Genomic DNA, 13,629 nt, shown 5'->3' on the forward strand with positions numbered 1-13,629 from the left:
AAAAACAAACTGAAATTTACTTCAGGATACAGAGCCCTAAAATATTAGTCTACAAACAATTACTAGAGACCTAAAATATTAATCTACAAATAATTACTACAATTACACAGCCATGGTGGAATTATTTTTACAATAATTCTATTTATTATATATTTTTTTATTATTTTTAAAATTGGGCTGCACGCGGACGTAGCGTGCAAGCCTGCAAACCCTTCCTTCCATGAAGAACGTTACATAACGGGACAGCCTTTTATTAACATAATTTGTGCTTAAAGGCCTAGTCTCACAGAAGCACAGTGAAGGGAATCAAGCGGAATCTTCGAATTAAAATTGTATTTTTTTTTTTTTTTAGTCTGATGATAATCAATTTCAGTGGTAGAATTAGCCGAGGATGTGCATCGGAAATAATATTCCTGAACGCGCTTACGACTAACGTTACAGTAAATTAAAAGCAATAGCCATATGCGAGACGCCACGAAACACGAATCGAATCATAATAAAGGTTTTACATAATTTAACTTGTACAGTGGAATGATATGGTAAGTCACAAAAATCACGTTAGGCTCGCTGGCTGTGTAATGATAGTTAATCATTAATAAAGTTATTTTTGATCGAACAAGATAAGCCTACGGTTAAAAAAATGATAAATACTTGAATTAACTTGTATGATTTCTCTCATTAATATGTATTAAGAAGTTAAAATATCAGACTTACCACCACACACCGCACAGAGGTAAAATGGCGTCTGTCCGCATGTGGTCCGGTTCAATCAAGACGTTTTGTACGTAAACTGGGGTGTGGCTTAGTTAACTCTAAAGGAGAGTTAACGCTTGAAACGACGCAAAATAACTTTCTCTTTTAAGTTGGACACCTCTTTAACTCACAAGGCAGACTTTATAACTATTCCGATTTCTTACGGAAATATAATATTCCTGTGTCTGCCAATGAATATGCTGTAGTTTTCAATGCCATTCCTTCTGGTGTATCCTTTCTGTTGCTATAGGTACCACGTCCCCCTGGCCATGCGCTAACTCTCTGTCTTTAACTGACACGATGATCGGGAAAGTGTGCTTCTCTGTAGACCAACAAAAATATAACTAGAAAATCTGAGCTCTCTTCCAGAAAGAGATAGCAACAATCCCTTATGTAATTCCATACTGGAAAATTAAAGTGGAGAATACACCTTGGGAGAAAGTATGCACTCTGCCTCATAAATATCTGCTTACCAATAAAATAAAGGAAATAACATTTAAGCTGATTCACAAATGTTACCCTACTTAGATCTTTCTTAAGAAATATAAGTCCGATATTGAAGTGAAGCGCAGTTTTTGTGATTCATCTGAAGAAGACTTCATTCGTTTGTTTTGGCTGTGCACCTACACAGAAACATTTTCATCACATTTTTTAGCATTCATCCAATCTTATTTTGTGAGTGACTTTTATTTTTGTTTAAGAGATGCTTTCTTTGGAACATATGACTACTCAAAAGAAAATACAGGGAAATATTAGAGAATTCATTTGTGGTTTCTGTTAGCTAAATTTCATATTCATAAACAAAAGTTTACTGGCTCTAAACCTCAGTTAAAATTTATTTGGACAAATATATGGAAACTATAATCTGTGTATAAAACTGTATTCATCCTTTGTGTCTTAAGATGTACACTCATTGTTTTATGGGTTTTTTTTTTTTTTTTTTTTTTTTTTTTTGTTAACCCAGGCAAATCTGAATGTATATTCTTTTGTTAGTAGTGGTATTATTTTATTATTATATTATATTTATTATTATTATATAATATTATATATTTATTATTTAAAAAAAAAAAGAAAAAAATCAGCGCGTGACTTCAGTGACGTCACCGAACTTTTAGAACGTGTCGCCCTACTATTTAAAGGATTCGAATTTTAGAACTCATTTTGTTGGTTGAAGTTTTAGTGTAGTGTTTCGCTGAGTGGAAAAAAACAACCTGTTGTAATGGGACTGTTTTCAAAACTAAAGAAAGCGTTTAAAGGGGAGCGTGCACACGAACCCGACCCTGTGTGCTGCTCAAATACTCCCCGTCAGGCCGGAACGCCATCCTCATCCTCACGATGAGACGCCTGGTGCTGCTGCCGATGAGATAGGGAGAGAAGAGGCAGGGAGACCAAAGTTCTGGGGATGTCGCCTTCTTCACTTTTTCCGCCGAAAAGCTGGGAAATACAACCTGGCCAAGGCTGAGGAAGTCTGCCAGAAGGAGGCGGCATTGTATCGGAGACTTAATGATGGTAAAATCACAGACGATGATTGAAGTTTTGATTCAAGGAGATTCTTTAATTAGGGAATGTTTTGATGTTTTTGTGTACAATTGAAAAAAAAATCACTTGTTCACATACTTAAGATAGCACTGTCTAAATCGTCCATAATTGTTACTGAGCATTTTTTCCACTTCGTGATTAATATTCCATCTGTAGGTCAGACTTCTCTACAACAGGGATGTGTTGTTGTCGAGATCCATGATCATCAAGACCCTCCAGTCTCTGAAGTCCTCCCTGCTATAGAGAAACTGCTGGAGCCGGACGTCCCCCAACAACTGGATGTCAACATTCCAGCTAGTTTGAATGAAGAGGACAAAGTGGAAGAGCTGGCCAAGGGTAAGTTTACTGACATTATAACCCCATTCTCACTTCCCGGTGAAGGGATTTAGTAGGCCTCATTGCCAAGCCTGACAGTAAAAATCTTGATTCAGAAACACATTCATGTAATGTAATTAAAAGGTATACTGTAATTTGAGTGTGCAATATTTTATTCATATTACTCGTGTTCCCCTCTTTAGATCAGATTTGTCTGCAGGATAATTGCACTGAAGACAATGAAGTGGAGGAGCAAGACGACAGTACGAATATTAAATATATGAATATTAGTAGAAATGATAGAATGCGTATTTTTGCTAACTGCATTTGTTTGTCTTATAAATAGATCACGTATTCTGGCAATACGAATTTGGGCCCCAGCTGGGTAAAGGAGGCGGTGGCTGTGTGTATGCAGCGACTCGCTGCACGGATGGCCTTAAGGTTTGATTTTTTTCTTTTTTACCTATGAAACCTTCCATACTTGTTTGGTATTGGTGACTGGAATGATCTCTGTGCACCAGATAATTGACTGTTCTAGCTTTGTTTGAACAGGTGGCTGTGAAGATTGCCGAAAAGACTCCAGATATGCCATATATCAGAATTGTGAATAGCTTGTGCTCTCTATAATGTTGCTTCTCAGTCGTTGTTTTCGGTTTCTAGCGTCTTATATCATGTGAAATCTAAGAAACCACCTTCAACTAAACATCATGCTTTCTTTTAGCCTGGCCATCCCAGTCGCCTCCCCTTGGAGATTGGCCTTACACTCTTGGCCAATGAGGACCCCAGCGTTCCATACATAATCAAACTCCTGGATTGGCAGGACAACCGGACTACTATGTCATGGTCTTGGAGCGACCCATGCCTAGCATGAGCCTGTTTAGTTTCGTGAAGGTCCGTCAAAGGCTCAGAGAGGGGCAAGCACAACATTTTATGTGGCAGGTCCTTCAGGCCGCTAACATTTGCTGCTTGAGCATGGGGTCTTCCATAGAGACATAAAACTGGAAAACCTCCTGGTGAACCCAGACACATTGGAGGTTAAGTTGATCGACTTTGGATGCGGCGAGCTCATGAAGGACACTGACTATGTGACCTTCAGTGGTAAGTTTTACGATTTGCTAGCAGGTCGTTTAGCTCCCGGAAACACACCTAGCTGTAGAAATGCATTAAATATCCAAACCCCTTTCTTCCAGGTACAGAAATATTCTGTCCACCGGAGTTCAGTATCAACGGCAGCTACCATGCAAAGCCGGCGACGGTTTGGTCTTTAGGGATCCTGCTGTTCGTCATGGTGTGTGGTTATTATCCAGACGACGAAGACCTGCAAGAGATCAGCAAGAATACGTGGTCCGAAACTGATCTGTCAAAAGGTAAGATCTTCATCAAAGATGACCAAATATGAAAGTATGCTATTTAGAAACGTGATATAAAAAGTGGAACATACAAGTTCATAATCATCTCTCAACTTTTTGACCAGAATGCTGCCAGATGATTTGTGATTGTCTGCAGCCGGATCCCCAGCAGAGACTTCTTCTGGAGGATATGCAGCTCCATGACTGGTTTATGGTACCAAGATTAGAATTTGCTAAATGTTGTTTTCTTTTTCATATTTGCTCCAAATGTCATGTATTAAGATAAATAACACTGATTTATGTTTTTGTTTCAGGTCGTGGAGTAAGAAAACTCCCTGCCCGTCTAGAAGTGCCTGGCACCTTGAAGTGGCATCATTTATATTTAGAATTTGTGTTAGATAAATATGTGTTAAGACAATTGTTTTAAAATATTATCCGAGATAAAGTATGATATAGTAACAGTTACATAAGTAAGTATAATATATTCTAAAAAAAAAAAATCTGAAAAAAAAAAAAAAAATGTACAGAAGTATAAGAATAGAGCAAGTAGATATAAGTATGATATTATAATCGTTTTATTTCGATGTTAAGTATTAAGATATTTGTAGTTGTATTAAGACATGTATTCAATGTGTTATATTACCAAATGCAAAAAAAAATAAATAAAAATGAATAAAATCAAAAAGAAAATACATTTATTCAGCACTACAGTCATCCATGACACAAACAATCAGTGTAGAATGTACAGAAATATTCAGAAATGTCAAAATGACATAACTCATGTACACTTCACACAAAAACACATCCCATGTTAGCTTGACAGAATTTTGGATTGGAGTTGAATTGAATCAAAACTGTGTATGCCATGTCGGTTGACAACACATACATTGTACACACATTACGACATTAGCCACTTCCACAAATTTCAGTACAACTGACTTGATTATAAAGCTGAAAATGTATGTATTCCTTTGTGATGCCAACTATATATTTATTTTGAAATGCTCAAAGAGTTTTATATATTTATATTGGTAATTCAGGTGATTCCAAAGGTTTTCTTTCCGTATATGAAATCCCTGCTTAAGGTCACAGTTAAATCACCAGTGCTGCATCTTTGGAACAGGAGCCAAACATGATTAAATGTAGGCATAATAAAAATGACAAAAATTGAATAGAAACACAGAAAACATCACATCAAAATTTCATGTAGTTGCTGCTCAGTAGTGACATTACCACGATTAACAGAAGCACCACGTCCCAGCCATAAATGAGCACAGTTTTTACAGCTTGACTACATCCAAAGTTTTTTCCCCATTAATAGACCTGTGTCACGGTGTGTTTCAAGGAAGGAGCACTGACGAGAATGTGACATTAACAGTTTTAATCTTCTACAAACAAACTGAATATAACGAGATCGGACAAACTGAACTGAAATAAACAGGAACTATATACACGTGACGTCCTTACCTGTCCATCATAACACATAACGCTTGATGATTTACAGTGTGGGGGGAAGGAACCAAAAACAATACTCAGGCTGGCAAGTGACAAACATCAGAACGAATACAATACGCAAGGATAGCGAAGCAAGTAGCGCAGTACGAACAGCAACAAAATGGGGGCTCTATACGCAACATCCCAGTGAAAGATCAAGTTACATACTTAGGAATTCTAATTAATGAAGATAAAATAACAGGAAGTAAATTCAATTGACACTTTAATAGCGAAAACTCAAAAGAAGTTTAACTCATGGTTGCAAAGAGCCTCATCAATAAGAGATTTTGGTGTTAAAACAACTCTTTAAGAGTTAAATTCAACACTGGACCCGAGTGTATTTGGTCCCACTCAGATTTGGTGATAAAATGACCCTTAAAAGTGTCCGATTTTCAGAGTAAAATTAACTGCGATTGGAGTAAAAATTAACACTGCTCAACACTTAGTAGTGTTACTGCAATTTAACACTACAAGATATCCCATTCATTAAGTAGTTAAAAATTAACTACAGTGCACTTTAACCAGAGAGTGAAATATTGACAAAGTCAGCGCTTACATCGTTTTCTTAATAGAAAAAAAAGAAAAGAAAACTGCTTCATTAACTAAACATTTATTAAAACACTGTCAGGCTTCAACACATACATGACATCTTAAAAACATCACATCTGCATAAAATGATAATAGGGCACTATATGCAGTACAGAATCTGTTGTGCCATATTTCACCTGAAAAGAACAGCTCATTAACATTCACTACTTTTAAAACTCTGTCTGGATGCAGTCTGACTGTAAATGCATGGAAATGGTTCTCAAAACAGAGGGTTTCCATCAGTATTCCACATAACAGTACATTGTCATCTTTCACAGCAATAGTCTTGATCTTACAAAACACAGCATCTCCAAGTTTCACCTTAACCAGCATAGTCTGTAAAATGTGAGAGAGTATTACACAGATTAAAGTGTGAAATGTTAAGTATTCTGTGAAATTCTGTTGCAATAGGTTGCATGGTCACCTCTGTTTTTCTAATCAGAATTGGTCATACAAGGTAACCAATTTACAATTGTAAATTACAAGGTAATTTAGCTTATTTTCTAATATAGCATATAAACCCATAACACCAATAAAAATAATCGGCATTTCCCAAATAAACCAACAAAACTACATACACCAACTGCATCAAAATACAACACATGCAGTCACATTAGCACATTCAGTCACACAAAATATTCAAATTGTGTTTCATTACATTACTTAAAAGAGCTTACCTGTCGGGTTGGCGCGATGAGAAAACTCCAGTTCAGATCTTCGCAGGGGAAGGAAGGAACATTAAAAAGGGTTGATAGCATGTTAAACAACTTGGTTTGGAAAAATAAAACACATTATGTTAGGAAATCAGTATTAATGAATCCAGCAAAACAGGGGTAAGTGGGACTTTACTACATTAAACAACAAAATGTTTCTCAAAGGTCCCTCTTCACTCTGGAATATTATCCCCGACTATATTTTCTCTAAAGTTGGTGGCCTGAATTTTCTACTGCTTTGCAATTGTAATGTTTCAAAGATCCCTATCAAACTTTCTCATTTTCATAAACGGATGTTCTTGCCCCTCATATACAAGCGTTTTCTCCACACCGATATTATTTATGGAATGTGAATATTTTGCACAGTAAATTTTGAAATCCGGAAATCAACACCAATAGTGTTCAACACTTTCAAAGTGTACATATGGGAATGAAGAAGTTTTTGCTAATCGAAATATAAAGTAAATCATATATAATTCAGTTACCATTATAACTGCAGTCAGACATAAGCTAAGAACCCCACTATTTAGAACCCATCTGTTTTTGGCATTTTACATCTGTTGTCTTACACCTGTGATCCTCATTAACAAGGGTAATTCAGGAGGCCACCATATATTACTGTGACGTGGTAGTGTGACGACCATATAAAAACCCCTGAATAGTGGTAAGCGGGAGTGCTGTCTATAGAGTGGTTCTGTGTGGACCTTAGACAGACTCGGCTTATATTGATCAAGAAAAGTCTGAATTTTTGCTATCAAAACCTAATGCTCGGAGTCTTCTTTAATCCGGGGAATCCACAACAATTGGCGTCACGAACAGGATAGAAAAGGACAACAGGGTGGACAACTGCGAGCGAGTTTTGGACGGACAACACAACAACTTGGCCAAAGGTAAGCAGTTTTTGCTTCATAGTTAGGTTGTGTTGTTCGCCAGAACCTACTCGTGGTGAGACACCTTATGTTCTTCTAAAAATAATCGAACCAAGTGAAGAAAAGATTCTTATAATTGAAAGAAAATTGGGTTTTGATTTCAAAAACACTAAATGCATGCAGTAATCTGTATTTTCTGTTGGTTTGGACTTGAGGAGAACAGTGAATGCAGATAGAATATATGTTAGTTTGTAGATAAAAGGTAAAATCCTGCAGGTGGATTAAAGCGCTGCTGTGGGTGAGTCCAAGAGAGGTGTCAAATTCCTGAATTCAGTGTAAATTCCTCCTTGGCAATTAAAATTCCCAATTTTTGTGGGTATTGGACAAATTAATTACATTTCAAACTCAAGTAAAACGCAGAAAGAAATACAAAAAAGACAATAGAAAACTTCAAAAAGGATAAAGGACCCGTAAGTACATAAAGTGACAATAAAGGAAGGTATAACGAGCCGGAAAGAAGGTTAAAACTGTTTAAATCTGGATCATGCCAATACCAGACATTAATTGAGGTGGAAAATTCCCACAGGGGTTTGTTATTTTGGGCTAGCTCTGTTTGTCTTATGTGTTTATTATTAATTTGAAAGATAGATTGTGGAAGGGGTATGTTGAAAAATCGAGATAGGGAGTGGGAGAAAAGAATTAAGGTCTACGGTTGGGATAGAATGAGTGTTAGTTGACTGACTGTCTGAAGGACCACGTGTGAAGTAGAAAGTTGGGAAAAAGATTGTCTTCGCTTGGGTAGCAGAAGAGTAATAAGTGAGGCAGAGTACATGTTTGTTAGGTAATTTCATTGGATTGAGGAGGAGTATTTATGAAATATTTGTCTTGTGTTTTAGTGTTCAGAAATTGTTCTATGTAAAGTAGGTACTAGGTGTGTGAGCTCAACTGAATGTGTACGGTGTGACTGAAGCATGAATGTAAGAACCTTTCGTAGTTTTGTCTTGTTTGGATTATATAAATGAGCCCTATATATAAAGGGACGTATGATAAGTGGTTAAATGGATGAGCCCTGTATATAAAGGGACATAGCTGGTAAGTGTTAAAATAAATGAGCCCTATAGGATAAAGGGACACAGTTGGAATGAATGTATGAGCCCTGTAAATAAAGGGAGTGTGTGTTCATGAATGTATAAATGTATACCGCATAGTTAAAGTTATTGACTAAAGTTAAATATCGCTTGAACAGATTCTGGTGACTATATAGTACAGTGATAAAACATATCTGGTATAGTAAGTCGCAAACTTATTAAGGATACATACGATATATTGCTGATAAAAGTGGTGAATATTGTAGTTTGGTTTACGGGTACAGTAGACGTTTATCATAAAATACTTAAGAGTTCTCACTCTAAGAGCTATTGAAGGGAAAAATTATTTTTTAGACAGGTTGACATAGCGAAGTTATGACAACTCCGGCAGAAACATTGGGAGCAAAGCATCCTCTGCTTAAGGAACTGATACATAAGCTCTGCAGAAAGTGGCAAAAGAGAACAAAAAATTTGAGTACTAAATGGCCTGAAGAGGGAACATTTGAGGTGACATTGTGTGAGGAAATGGAAACATTGGTAAAAAATTACAAAACTAAAGGCATATTCCTGAACCGGAAAAAGAGAGAAGAAAAAAGACAAAAAGAGCAAGAAGTTTTAAAATTATTTAAAAAAGAAGGCGAAGATTTATTAAAAACCCTAAAACAGGCTAGAAAAATTCTGAAAGAAGCAAACCAAGAAATAAAGAAAACAGAAAAGAGGTTAGTAGATCCCCCTCCGTATGGAAACTCTGAAGGACAATTTCCATTACTCAAGGGAAAAGTTCAAGTGTTAGGCGAGCTTGGGATGGAAGGGGAAATTGATTTAGAACAAGAGAAGCCGACAGGACAGGATGTAAGACCCAAAACCAAACAAATTAAAAAACCACAAGAAAGCGATTATTTAGACTGTTATGGAGAAATACAGACAGCCTTAGACAAAATGAAAATACCATATGAACAAAAAGCTCAGTCAGAAAGGGAAAATGAGGATCTCAATGAGGGATGCGGGCTAGAAGAAGAACACAAAAATTCAAAGATACAGAAATGAGGTTAAGAGAGTTTGCATCTGATGAGAACAGGGGGACACTCCATAAAGGACGATTAAGAGCACAGAACAAACAGCTTCCAATTTTAATTAAGGGGACAAGGGCACAATATATTCCATGGGCCACACAAGATGTAGAGTGTCTGATCACCCGGTTACCCGACATGCACGAGGGAGCTGGAAAATGGATTAGGGTGTTTGAGGAAGAGACAGCAGGCAAACTTTTGGCCGTGGGGGATGTCAAAGCACTCCTAGCAAAAACTATAGGAGGAATAAAGATGGAAGAAATCTTACAGGCAGCGGGCCTTGAGGGAGCAGTGGACACTCATAACATGGACGGGATTGAGTTTGATGCACACCGTCCCGACATGTGGCAGGCACTACGAGCTGAGTACCCCACTAGGGTCGACCCGAAAGCATTGAGGGGAGACCAGTTGGGGGAAACTGAAAATCCCATCACCTATGTACAGAGACAATTGAAAAGATGGAGACAGGAAACTGAAGGGAATCCAGAAGGTGACCCTCTTATGTCTACATTGTTCAGAAACTCTGTAATAGAGGCCATGCCACTAACTGTAAAAAGCAAGCTGGAGGATGTAGTCGGTCTGACTTCCAAATCACACAAAGAGTTTTGTGACCATGTGACTCATGCGGTTGAACAATATAGGAAAAATGAACTGAGGCTCAAAGAGCAAGAGAAAGAGATTCAACGAAAGCTGACTCAGTTGCAACTTGAGGAACTAACAGCTAGAAACAAGAAAAAGACTCAAGCAGTGGTGAAAACTGAGGAGTCCAACCAAATGAGTTTAATGGCTCCCATTAACGTTTCACACCCAGCTGTGCCCACATTGACCCCTCCAAATACAACCCTGACACCTACACCCATTGTTAATGTCTATGCCCAGCCAGGACCCCCTGAGTGGGAAAGAAAACAACTGCAACCTCCAAAAGGAGGAAACAGAGCTGTTAATCTTCCTCCAGGACTGTGCTGGAGATGTGGACAGCCAGGACATATAAGAAGAGATTGTCCCAATCCATGGACAACAGACCCCGAGTTTAGAAGGTGGGCAGGGAACCAGACACGTTATCAAAATTTTGCAGGCCCATGGAGAAATCCAAATCCAAATTATTAGGGGTGCCCAGAGAGAATCTTATAGGGGAGAGTCTACTACCAGTTTTAACAAACAATGCAAATCAAGAGCCCATATTGCAAATAGAAGTAGAAGGCAAAACAGTTCCAATGATGATAGACACAGGAGCAGTCTATACATGTGTAAAATCAAATTATGCCTCACACCTCCCCATGTCTGGAAAATTTGTAAAGACAGTAGGATTCTCGGGACAAATACAGTTAATCCCTATGACAGCTCCAATTTGTCTACAAACAAAAGACAAAAGTGTAACCATGCCTATTCTGATATCAGATCAAACGCCTATTAACCTATTAGGAAGGGATGCATTGTGTAAGTTAGGATTGCAAATTTGGTGCTCCACTGAAGGAGTGTATGTAGATATGCAGGGAGCTCAAATGATGATTTCCGAAGCTGAAGCAAACGTATATTGGATAGGGCAGATAGAAGAGGATGTAAAGCAGATCATTAACGAATGGGGTAAATTCATTGAAGCACAGACCCCCGAGTTACGAATACCCAAGACAGGATTTCATTGCATAATGAAATATGACCCAACAAGAAACAAAATTCTAGAAGAAGAATGGCAAGAAGAAACAAAAGAACAAAAAATTGAAATGATCTCACAGTACATAATAATAGGTGAACAAGGAGCAGCCTTAAAAATAACCGAAAACGAATTCATAAATAAATGGTTTGATATGAATGATTCAGTACCATATATACCTTTATATGTAGGAAAAAATGGGAAACCAAGCATTTAGGACAGATGATGAAACAAGCCACGCAAAGTAAATGGGAACCGACAATAAATCTGTTAATCTTTCATTCCACTGACCAAAACTACATAAAAATTCTATGTGGTACTTCATTATTAGGCATTCCACAGGAGGTGATTATCAGACAAAAGCAATCCGAGCAAGTAATGGCAACACCAGACTCAGAAAGAACTACGGCTGAACTTTTGCAGGGGCAATAAACCAGGTGCCGGCTGAGCTATGGTCCCAGCATGAGACAGACGTAGGGTTAGTAAGGTCAGCCAGTCCAGTACAAGTGAGGCTAAAACCAAATGCACGCCTTCCTCGGAAAAGACAATACCCATTGAGTCAAGAGGCGGAATTAGGCATAAAAACCACAATTGAGGGACTTGTTAAAGCAAAAGTGTTAGTAGAAACAAACAGTTACTGCAACACACCCATCTATCCGATACTCAAAGCAAACAAAGTCAAATGGCGTCTTGTACATGATCTGAGAGCAATCAATGCTATAACAGAAGATTGGCCAACAGATGTTCCCAACCCTCACACATTGCTAACAAACATCCCCCCGCAAGCCAAGTACTTTACAGTAATTGACCTCTGCTCTGCCTTTTTCAGTATTCCTGTAGCCGAGGAAAGTAGGTATCTGTTTGCATTTACGTATGCAGGTAAACAATACACCTATGCGAGACTCCCAATGGGTTATAAATTGTCACCACACATATTTAACCAGGTTCTCAAGACCGACCTAGAAGACCTTATGCTAGAGAGCACCTGTTTACAGTACATGGATGATGTGATCATCTGCTCAACATCTCTAGATCAATGTCATAGAGATTCCATCAAAGTATTGACGAAATTAGCTCAAGGAGGTCACAAAGTATCCAAAACCAAACTGCAATATTGCTTACCAGAAGTAGAATATCTAGGACGTTTAATTTCCTTCGGTACAAAAAGCATTGCACCCATACATCTAGAAGGCATAAGTAAAGTACCCCAGCCACAAACAGTAGGTCAAATGATGACATTTCTAGGAATGACTGGTTTCAGTAGTGACTGGATAGAAGATTATGCAATAAAAACTGGACCATTAAGAGATCTCGTAAAACAAGCGGGGCTACAAAACTCAAAGTCCTCTTTAACATGGCACACAGATGCCCTAATGGCCTTTGAATCAATTAAAAAAGAGTTACAAAAGGCACCAGCTTTAAGTACACCGGACTACAATAAACCATTTCACCTGTATGTTGCAAACAGGGTTGATGGATACGCATCCGCCACATTAATGCAGGAAACATGTAGCGGTAGGAAAAAACAGCCTATAGCTTATTACAGCACCAAACTAGATAATGTAGCTCAAGGATATCCCCCATGCTACCAACAAGGTCTTGCAGCAGTTAATCTAATGTATGAAAAAGCATCTAAAATAACTATGGGATACCCAGTTTTGATTTATACACATCACAAAACAGCTGAATTAATTGAACAAGGGAAATTTGTTTTATCACCAGCCCGTACCTTAGCATATACAACACTACTTACATATCCAGACATTACTATTAAACGATGTAATACCATTAATCCTGCAGAATCGATTCCCTTGGAGTGTGAAGGTACACCACATGATTGTGTAGCAAACTCGTTAGCATTCACCAGATTACGTCCGGACCTTGAATCTAATCCGATCCCTGAAGCCGAAGTTACTTACTTTGTAGATGGGTCCAGTTTTAGAGATCACTTAGGCATTCATTCGGGTTATGCTATAATACAGAAAGATGGAGAAGAATTCGTATCAGTGTTATCTCAACATTGCACACAACCTTGCTCCTCACAACTAGCGGAATTAAAAGCTCTGACGGCCGCATGTACACTAGCAAAGGGACAGACAGCCAATATTTTCACAGATTCCGCATATGCACATGGTGTGTGTCACCTCTTTGGGGCAGTATGGAAACAGAGAGGTTTTAAAAGAAGTGATGGAACCCCCAT

General features: G+C 38.0%; 1 pseudogene; it reads left to right on the top strand.

The window, feature by feature from the left end:
* Window positions 1-738: 738 nt before the first annotated feature.
* On the top strand, window positions 739-4,401 carry LOC122347895 (annotated as a pseudogene).
* The last annotated feature ends 9,228 nt before the right edge of the window (window positions 4,402-13,629 follow it).

The sequence above is a fragment of the Puntigrus tetrazona genome, chromosome 7, assembly GCF_018831695.1.
Source record: "Puntigrus tetrazona isolate hp1 chromosome 7, ASM1883169v1, whole genome shotgun sequence".
Classification (NCBI taxonomy): domain Eukaryota; kingdom Metazoa; phylum Chordata; class Actinopteri; order Cypriniformes; family Cyprinidae; genus Puntigrus; species Puntigrus tetrazona.